Source organism: Manis pentadactyla, chromosome 5 (assembly GCF_030020395.1).
Source record: "Manis pentadactyla isolate mManPen7 chromosome 5, mManPen7.hap1, whole genome shotgun sequence".
Taxonomy (NCBI): domain Eukaryota; kingdom Metazoa; phylum Chordata; class Mammalia; order Pholidota; family Manidae; genus Manis; species Manis pentadactyla.
Window position 1 is genome coordinate 164,633,914 of NC_080023.1, and position 11,166 is coordinate 164,645,079.

An 11,166-nucleotide genomic window follows, 5' to 3' on the forward strand; every position below is an offset into this window, starting at 1 on the left:
CTGAAATTTGAATTTCTTATCATTTTCACGGGTCATGGAATATCATTCACCTTTGAATATTTTTTCAATCATTAAAAAATGTAGACACCATTCTTAGCAGTGGGCTGAACAACCAAGCAGTGAGCAGGCTTTCTGGTCTTAGGGGGGCTGACCACTGTTCGAAAGGATTCGTTTTCCAGATTTTGAACTTCCTAGAGAGTCTGATCTCCTGAGAACTGATCTGTATGCCTATCTGCATTCTCAGATCGGCTTCCACCCTTTGTAAAAGAAAGTCTGTGTTTGCCTTACCCCTGCATCCTCCTAACTGTGCATGGGGGGTGGTACAATCCTTAAGGTGCCTAGCCTAATCTCTTTCCCTTTTTGATATATATTATGTATCTATATGTAGCATATATTATATATAATGTAATATATATTACATAATTACATGATTATATATTACACAATTATATATATTACATATATAATTATTACAATCATTATGTAATTATATATTACATAATCATATTTGTTTGTTTTTCCCCCTAAGCCTGAAGCATGGCATCAGAACGAGAGTATTTTGGCCTCTGGTGGCATATTATGAATTCATGTATGTTGTGGAGTGGATAATTGGAAGTGATTTGCTCTCTTCCATCCCTTAATTATTATCAAAGAACGAAAAAATTTAGAGGCAGAGATCCTTGACAGTAACGCAAGCTTGGAATGCTAATCATGTTTTTCCCGATGGATTTAAAGATAAGCAATTTTTTCCAGCAATTCTCAATACCCTTCCTTAGGATTTGGAAATGAAGCAAGAAACTGAGTGGATTTCATGTCAGAATAAGAAATCCATTTACAAGTCAGATGGTTGTTGCAATCTTTGCTTTCCACAGAACCTGAAGGCGGGCCTAATCTAGCTGTCAGTAGATAGATCGCTAATACAATTTTTGTTGATAGATTACTACGTAGTTTGTTATCTGTCATCACATTGTATGAACAAAACTCCTTGCATTACAGCAATTTCTTCAAGCGAAGAAGGTTTCTCAGAACTTTGAGTGGTGTGCTGGTAAATATTTAATAATAGGGTGAGGGAGGTGGGAAGTGTTAATTTGTACCATTTGCCAGTTTCTGTGGCGTAAATATCAGCCAGGGCTCATTTCAAGCTACCAATGTGAAGTCACTGAATATGGAGTTCGTTAGAAGCGAGCAGTAGTCCTGCCACACAGATACAATCAGGTGCAAATAATATCAAGAGCATAAATAACAATAAAATATAATAAAATAATTAGGAAGTGCTGAATTTTGAATGCTTCCTTTGTTTTTAATACAGTTTACTTAATTGTAAGTTTATATTATTTAATTTTTAGTAATAGTTATGTTTAAACAACCACCCAAGAAATGCCTAAAAATTGAGCCAGTACAAGCTGGCTTCAGCACATCACTATAAAATTAAAAAATAGGAATAAAAGAAAAATAAGAATATAATTATTGCCCAAACCTAGCTCATTCTAACACAAGCAATATTCACCCAGGGATGTGTGAACTAATTGAGGAGGAAAATCACTCAATTTACTTTTTCTGTGTAATACCTGTTTTTATCAAAGTTTGTAGGATTGGTTTCACAAGTGTATACATATGTTAAAATTATACATTTTGAATATGTGTAGTTTATTTTTTTTCAGTTGTGTATCAATAAAGATGTTAAAAATTTTTGTGGAACTTTTAGAAATTGTAATACATTTATACTATCCTGATCAATTACATTCTTATGATAACTGTAATGATAGAAAAATGTAATACCCAGTCTAGGGTCATAGAAAGTAAAATAATAATTCAATTTACATATATATTTTTAGATGGAGAAATATGGTAGAATTATTGCTTTCCCATTTAAGCATAAAAAATACATCATAGTAAAATTTTGTGGTGGAACATGGAGGAGCAATTTAAGTTTGAATAGAAAAGGGAATCATGTAAAGGAAGTAAAATTCTGGACTGTTAGAGAAGAGCCTGTTCATGTATTTTTTAAATGGTTGGTTGTAGCTATCAAATTGCTATTAGGGTATTTAATTCAACTGGATACATTTAAAAGAATGATATAACAATTTATTTTTAAGTGTATGCCTGTACAATATGTTGGAAATTATAAGCTCTGCAACTATTTAAACTTTTGATAAAAAAGATTAGCTATCAACTAAAAAATGTGCCAGGAAGCACGTAGTTTTTCAATACTCATTTAGAGAGTACACTAGCACGAAGGTTGGAGACTGCTACTTCAGATAGTTTAGGGAAACTTATCTATGAAACTAGCCCAACCTCCTGAAATTAAAGAATTAATTTCCCCTTTTCCAAGTTCTGAGAATCTCTCTGAAAGCACAAAAAATTATTTGTGGATTTGTGGGCTTTTAACTTCTGCTGCTTCAATTGTGGCCAAGAGGCACGTGGATGTTCTTGGATGTTCTTCTCTTTCATGGGTATATGTCTCTATGTAAATTTTTCTGGGGCATCAAACTTCAGATTGTCAGTTCAGATCCACAAAGAAGCACTAACCTCCAAAAGATTAAAAATAATTTGACCAGACCCTTAAAAAAGTTACAATGGGTCCTTCTTTGGCTCCCACAAAACAAAATGCAGTAGTCAAAAGATTTGGAGAACGAAATCGAAATCTCCAATTCTGCATGGGACTGAAGTAAGAACAAAAAAGAAAACAAAAATGAAAAGGCCCACATGGGTCTTAGGGCCAGAAGCGCTTGATTAAAATCCTGGGTCCAGCACCTGCCAGCTGGAGGGAAGTTTGAGAGTCATTTTGCTCCTTGGTAAAATGGGAGCTAAAAGACCCACTTCTTGGGGTAATTAGGAGGATGAAACCAGGTGAAGGGCTGGGTCCATAGTCCATGTCCCCTAGTGTTAGTTCCCCCACCCCGTCCTTATTTTCTACCTCTGACATGGAGTGAGTCTGGGGGATGTCATGGGCCACATACGTTATATCCTCTCAGCTTCCTTTCAAGCAAAGAGAAGTGATTCAGGGAGTCAACAGGCAGCATAAGGCCCAAAAAGGAGCTGAGATCAGCCTGTGAAAGGGTGAAGCTGCCTGTGTCCCTTTCCTCAGGCCTCCCAGGCCAGAGTAATTGAGGCTGGTGCAAACCTGGAGCATCCTGAGGCCCCAAGCCCAAGAAGCCATATCCAGTTCTGTCCTTAATGGCCCAACTCGAATGCCTCCCCCTCCTGGAAGCAATCTCAAATCCCTCACCCACTCCTTCTAGCTCCCATCCCTTCTTCCCTGAGACCTCTCGTACTCCATCTCTCTCTCTCCTTGAACAGAATCCCTTTATGGCTGTTAGAGTCAGAGATTAAGAGCACAGAGTTCAGGGTCAGAGAGATGTAGACTATAATCCTGCCTGTGTGACCTGGGATAAGATACTTTACCTCTCTGTGCCTCAGTTTTCTCATTTGTAACTTGGGAGTCATTACAGTTCTTGTATCGTGAGTGTTGAGAGGATGGCTCTCAGCACAAAGCCTAGCACATAAGTCTTATCCATTTTTATGATCACTGTAAGAGTCTAAGTTGGGAAGACCCCCCTCCAACAGCATCTCACACAAAGTCAATAGCAGGCAATCATGTCACTATTTTCAGAACGACTAAGAAAGCTGGCCATGGGGCTCTCTCCCAGAGTGGTACCAACCTTCTCTGGTCTTCCTTGTTTCATGCAAATCTCTTTCCAGTTCCAGATAATGACAGCCTAGAGTTTCCAGAGGCCATGGAATGTCCAGACACTGCTTTCCGTAACTGCAGAAACTGGGAACATGAGGCTTAGAAGGCCCTCCAGACCTCTCAGTCCAACAGCACCCACATTGTAAGACAGGCAAACCAAGGCGTACCCAGTGACTCAGCACCCACCAAGGTATTCTAAAGAACACTAAAATAAGCCCTCACCCTGCTCCAGTCAGCCCCTGCTCCTTGCTTTGCTTAGTTTGGTCATAACGCTTTCACTTTCCTTACCTGACATCATGTATTTATCCTTTTTTTTTAAAAGTATGGTTGATACAATTTTATATTGGTTTTGAATATAAAACACAGTGGTTCTAAGTTACCCATATTACCAAATCCTTACCCCCTCTAGTGTGGTTACTATCTGTCAACATAGAAAGATGTTGTGGAATCATTGGCTATATTCTCCATGCTGTACTAGCATTTCTGTGACCAACTTATATTATGACTGAGAATTTTTGTGCCCCTTCATCCCCCTCAACCTCCCCACAACCCACTCCCGCACCTCCCCCATGGTAACCACTAGTCACTTCTCAGTGTCTCTGAGTCTACTGCTGTTTTGTTCATCCTGTTTTGCTTTGTTTTTATATTTTACAAATAAGAGAAACTATATGGGATTTGTCTTTGCCTGGCTTATTTCACTTAACATATCCTCTAGATCCAGCCATGTTGTTGCAAATGGCAGGATTTATTTTCTTTTTATGGCTGAATAATACTCCATTGTGTATGTGTACCACCTCTTCTTTATCCATTCATGTATTGATGAACACTTTAGCTGCTTCCATATCTTGGCTACTGCAAATAATGCAGTGATAAACATAGGGGTGCATGAATAGTTTCAGATCAGGGGTTTTGTTTTCTTCAGGTAATTTCCTAGAAGTGGAATTACTGGATGGAATGGTATTTCTATTTTTAGTTTTTTGAGGAACTTCCATACTGCTTTCCACAGCAGTTGTATTTACATTCCCACTAACAGTGTAGGAGGGTTCCCCTTTCTCCACATCCTCACCAACACTTTTTGTCTTTTGGATAGTGGCCATTCAAACAGGTGTGAGGTGATATCTCATTGGGGTTTTGATTTACATTTCCCTGATGATTAGTGATGTGGAGTGTCTATTCATGTATCTGCTGGCCATATTTCTTCTTTGGAGAAATGTCTATTCAGGTCCTCTGCCCATTTTTTAATCGGGTTATTTGTTTTTTTTATGTTGAGGCATATGAGCTCCTTATCGTTTATGAATATATTCTCCCATACTGTAGGATGACTTTTTTTCCTGCTGATGGTGTCATTTGCTGGACAGAAGCTTTCTAGTTTGATGTAGTCCCACTTCATTTTTTGTTTTGAAAAATCCTAATGAGACACCCATCCTTGCTCAGAAGCCGCTCCCTGATTATTGGCCAATAACCAACAGTGGCTAAAGACCTACTATATGCCAAGCTCTGGGCTGGCAACTTTACATGCATCCTCTCTGTGTTAGCACAGCTCTCACAATTGTCAGGAAACACGTTTCACCCAGGACTTCTTAATAGAAAATGGCTTGTGGGCTATTAGGATACAGGAGGGCTAAAGACAAAAACGGAAAGGAAGATACCAAGAACTGGGGTGATTCCAGGGACTGGATGATGTATCTCCATCTCTTGAAGCCCATGTAATCTTTATTTGAGGGCATCTCTTCTTCCTGGATGTGTGCCTCAATCTTTCTTTTATTGACTTATTGGCTCCCTCTTCTAGTCTGAATTTGGGGCACAGCATCTGATTGGCTTAGCCAATGGCTTCCATTGTTTCCCACAGTGACAGCTTTTAGTTAGACCAGTTCTTGGATTACTTGTTGACCTCGAGGGTGAACATCATCTAGCGTCTAGCATATACTGAGCAGAGGGTATGTTCAGGTAGAAGGGAGTGTTGAACATCATCGTCTCTCTGACCCTGTGAAGTTAGTAGTATTACTTCTCTTCTATAGGTGAGAAAATAGGCTCAGGGAGGAGAAATAACACCAAAGCTGTAACACAGCTGCCCCAGCTGACCTGCAAATATATGAGGAAATACACGTTACGCTGTTTGCCGCAGGATTTGGGATTGTCATGCGGGAACAGCTGACTTAAAACAGGATTCAAATCAGGTTTCTTTGTTTCTGTCTCATAGTGTTGTCCCACTGGTTTACAACTCTGATTCCTGTTCTCCCCATTGAAACACTTTTGAAGTGTCCTGTCAGCAAAGGAGCAGAGAGGAAGGTGCTGGAAAAGAAGCTGAAAGATTTGTCCCTGAGAACCTCCTACTTGAGCTTGTGCTTCCTTTGCAGTCCCCCCCTCTGACAGCTGGAGAAAGCCCAGATAATAACAATTCCAAGCCATTTACCAAGTGTTCTATATTCATCAAAGAGATATCATCTAGGTCATTGCATTTATTCTAAACAGTTCCAGAGGGTAGCCAGGTCTAGTTTCATTACAACAAGTTTATAGTTGAGGACACTAAAGCTCAGAGAAGTGAAATGAGTGAGTTGTCCAGGTTACAAAGCTTCATCTAAAACCAGATCCCTTGGTTTCTAGCCCTGGGCTCCTTCCATAATACCCTATTGCCTCTGAGGCCGTGACCTGTCATCACCTGGGACTTACATGTGGTGAGTGGCACCACATGATTCACATACCACAGTGTCTAGGACTAGAGCAGGAAACTGAACTTTAGCCTATCACCACTTTACTGATTGTTCAGCTGAGTTTTCCTTTTCCTCCCAACTTTCCTTCTTCCCTTGAGGTCCTTTACCCCAGTCTCCATCCAACGTCTGGTCAAGGTGGAGACACGCAACTATTTTCTAGATGCTGCAGAAATCAGGATCTGCATTTTGCGAACAGCAAACGCTATTGGTGCAACGGAAAGGTAACAGGGCAGTGAGTTAAAGAACCTTGGCTAAAGTCTGGCTCAACCCTTTGATTTACGACATGGGCAATCCATGTCTTGGGTCTGTTTTCTTTTCTAGTAAATGAGAATCATCACGTGATGATGTCAAGGCTGTTAAACACACTCCGCTTCCTTTGCCTGGCACATCCTTGCCCTGGCTAACTTACTCATCTTTTAGGTTCACAACTTTCATGCTACTTCCTCAGAGAGCCCTTCCCCTGAGGCCAAGGGCTTTTGTTCCTGCCCAAATTCTTTTACACAGCTTTCTTTATAGCCAAAAACACAACTTATATTTCTACAATTATTTCTTTGTTTCTCTCTTTATGGTATATCTCCCTGGCTAGGTCAGAAGCTCCCTGAGGGGAAGGACTGTGTCTGTTTTGTATACCCAGAGACTAACACAGTGCTCACTACATAGTAAACACTCAATAAATGATGAGTGAATGAACCCATGTGACTCCCCAGCCCTCCCACCTGCCTATGCTACCCACCCTACTCACCTCCCAGGGGTGTGGTAAGGTGGAAATGAACTGTAAGCTGGAAATTCTTGGGCAAGGGCTGATGGCCATCCACCCCACTGCTCCTGTTCCTGACACACTGCCCTCCTCCTATCCTGCGAATATGCCAATCCCATCCTTGCCTCAGGATTTTGCACTCAAGTTCCCTCTACCTGGAATGTTCTTCCTAGAGAGCCAGTTGGCTCTATTCTTCACTTCAGGTCAGATGTCTGCTGGAGTCTCTGGCATCATCCATTCCCATAGAGGTGATTTGTTGAAAACCACTGACCACTGAGCACAGAACACAGGACACTGGTTCCTTGACCCTCTTTGGTATAAAGATGAGGGAGGCTGGAGTGGTAAGACAAAACCCCTGACGTTTCGTGACTTTGATCATTGCAGCTGGCAAGAGCAACCATACTCCAGCTGGTTACTGTGAGTCACTTCCTTCTCAGAGTCTCAGTTTCCTCATCTGTAAAAATGGGGAAAATGTATATACCTACCTCCCTAGGGTGGTTGAGGTGACAAGATCATGTAGGTGATAGCTCTCTGAACCGGAATGCCCAGTCGCTTCCTCTCCTGCACTGGGGAGTGGTGGTGTGCGCAGTCAGAGGGCCTTCGGGTGGAGCTCCGGCTCCACTATGCACTAGCAGTGCGGCTTTGGGTGAATGTTGTCCTTTCTCCAAGGCTCAGCTTCCTCATTTGTTAAGTGGGACTATTAATTGCATCTGCAAGTCACAGGCTTGTTTTAGAAATGTAATAAGGCTCATCTGGAACAATACAAGTGTCTGGCACACAGTAGATACACAGCAAACATTCTTGCCTAAACACAGAGGTACGCACAGCCCTTAAAACAGTCTGAGTAACAAAGGTCTCTCAGTCTGGAAGAGGAAATGGGCAGAGGATGAGCTTGCTCTTTTTCTCCAGTTTCCCTTCTGAGAGGAACTCACTGGCCGGAGCCCATGCAGAGGACGGGAGCCAAGTGCTAGCCTCCCGCATGGAGTTTCCGGAAAGCGTGAGCACAGGGTTGCATAACCTGTTCCCGAGACACGGGTTTCTCCTGAAGTGTTTTCAGCAATCTCTGGAAGGGGTTGTGTGAGCGGGGCTGTAGGGCAGCCTAGGGGAGGAAAAAGGGAGAAAGGGAGGGAGTTGGAGAAACTTGAGGGTGGGGTCAGATTAGAAGGAGAAGGTCCCACACTTAGTGAGCTCATACTATGTGCCAGGCACCAGGCTTTTTCTGCCTGATATCCACTTTGATCCTTGCCATAAATCTAAGAGATCAGGTATTATCACTCTCACATTCCAAGGGAAGAAATAATAATAATTAATATTGCTAATGTTCACATAATGCTGACTGAGTATCAGGCAGTGAGGTAAGCACACGTTTGATCCTCAGGACAGCGCATGACATGGGCACAATTCTGATACCCATTTTACAGAGGAGGAAACTAACTGGGACTCTGAGAGATGAAGTTAACTTCCCCAAGGTTACCCAGCAAGAGACTGTGGTGGAGTTCGGATGTTAATACAAGCAGGGTTCCAAAGCCCATAGACTTATATGAGGATGTTTCTCAAGGGATTTATGCAGGTGAATCTAGAAAGTGACCCAGCAGGAATTGTCCTTATATGCCCAACAGTGGGAGCCCAGTGTGGGAGTGACATAAGTGACTGAGTGACAAGAGGCAGTACCCTCCTGTGTGTCCAGAGGACAGTTTGTCCCAGCTTGTAGCTGTTTGTCATTCTGCCTCTGACTAAAGTTTAAAATTTCATTCATAAGTTTGGAACCACAAACTTGGCAGCGTGGGAAGGGCCCTTGGAGATCAGCTATTTTAGTCCAGCCCCCTCCGATTACAGATGGAAAAAACCCTCAGGCCTGAAGAGAGCGGCGGACATTGCAAGGGCACAGAGCAATTTTCTGTTAGAAAGAGCAGGATTTGAGGTCAATTACAGATCATCTTGTTCTGTAATTACCAAATGTGGTTGTACCTCTGAATCACTTGGAGAGCTCTTAAAATATACAGATTTCTGCATTCTGCTTCTGGAGATTCAGACTTTTGTTTGCAATGGCGCCAGGATTCAGACTCTGTATGTTCCTCAGGTGGTTCAGATGGCACAGGGCTGTGGACTGCATTTGGAAACTGGAGTCCAAACCTCCTCTTTCATTTTATAGTTTGGGATACTCAGACCCAGCACTGGAACTGCCCAAGGTCACATGGTAAGTCATTGGGGCCCTGGCTCAGGCTTTGTGGTCTGAACCCAAAGCTCATTCTTCTTCTCCAGGCTGCCTATGGTCAAATTCTCAAAATATGCCAAGGAGACCAGCCAAGGTAGTTACTGTGGTTTTCCCCAGCTCCTAGTTTCCTTATTGTACTCAAATTAAGACACAGAATGGTGCTCATTTCCTGAGCTTGGAATGGTGGAGATTCCAGAGCTGAAATCCTATAGGGAAAAGGAAACCTCAATAGGCTGTCCTGTAGGTCTCTGGGGCTTTCCCAGAGGTGAGCTTCAGGTCCCATGCATGACATCAGACACTAGCTCTCCAGCCTCCCCAATGCCTCAGGCTCAAGTCTACCTGCTTTTTCATTTCAGGAGATTAAGTAGGGAGAGCCTCTCTTTTGTGGGAGGAGGTAGAGTAGGAGGGTCCAGCTCTGATGTGAGGGGGCCTGACTCTGCAAGAGCCATACAGTCCGGCGCCTGGAAGTAAGACTAGCTGTCTGGGGGACACTGCATCAGACCTCTGAAGCACTTTTTCTGAGCTTCCCACCAATCCTTAATCCTTTACCCCAGAGCTAACTTGAACCAGGGATTCACTGTTACCCACTTCCCATTACACCAGACCACTTATTTCATTGTCTCCTTCCTTTCTTTTTTCTTTTTTTCCTTCTGGAAACGTATCTTGGTGTTTGGAGTCAGATGTCCTGGGTTTGAATTCCGCCTCAACTTCCTATGAGCTCTCTGACCTAGATAGAGTCACGCCCCCTTTCTGAGCCTTTGTTTCCTCACTTTAAAAAGAGGAATAGCTACATTCTTTGTTTGTGAAGATGAAACAAGATCAAGCACATACCTAATAAACAGATGTTTCTCAGAAACACTAAATCATGTAATTCGTGGACGAAAGGGATTTGAATATATTGTTTGTTGGACAGAATTGGGGCACAAGAAGGAATGGCTGAGCTGGAAAGCACCTCAGAAATCTGGGACTTACTGACTTCCAAACTGGAGTCCAAGCCAACTGTTTACATCATTTCCAAATGATAAGGGAAATCACATACTTACTCTAGATAAAGTATCAAGTTTCTTTACTTTTGTCTGGAATTGTATCTACTCAAGGCGATAATATGGTTACCACCTGCTGTTCAGAAGTCCTGATTAGCAATAACATGGATCATTGATACTTTTTATGGGAAAATAATTAGTAGAGGGTAGATTAAATGTTGGAAAAAATTAATCTTCTCTAACTCCTCATTTTATAAAGAGGGAAGCTGAGGTTTAAAGAAGGAAGTGGCTTGCTAGTAACACAGCTAGTAGAGCTGGCACTCAAACCCGCATTCCTTACTGGAACTAGTTACTTCCTTTGTTTCCGTTCTGGAGAAGGGAACCCTACGCTCAATGAAGTTGAGGGGTTTTGTCTTCTGGAGCATGAATGAAGTGACTCATCAATGTGCTGTTGCCCTTTCTCTGTTCTTGACTCATTCAGCAAATATTTACTGACTGTCCACACTATTTGGATTCAGAGGAGAAGGCAGAGAAAACAGTCATAGCAGCAGGAAGGTAAGACTTCATAACATGTGCACATTATATATATATATATATATATATGGATATATAAATAAATGGATACCCACATTGTAAAACTCCCACTGTTTTACCTTCTCATACAATTAGGTTGTGTCTGGGGGCAGGGACTGATTCATACGTGTCCAAACCTTCCTGGCACCCACCAGGCACAGAAACCAATGTTGGCAACACCTTAATTCTAATCCTGACTGCCACTAACTCTGTCTTTGAGACAGTATATTGCTTTC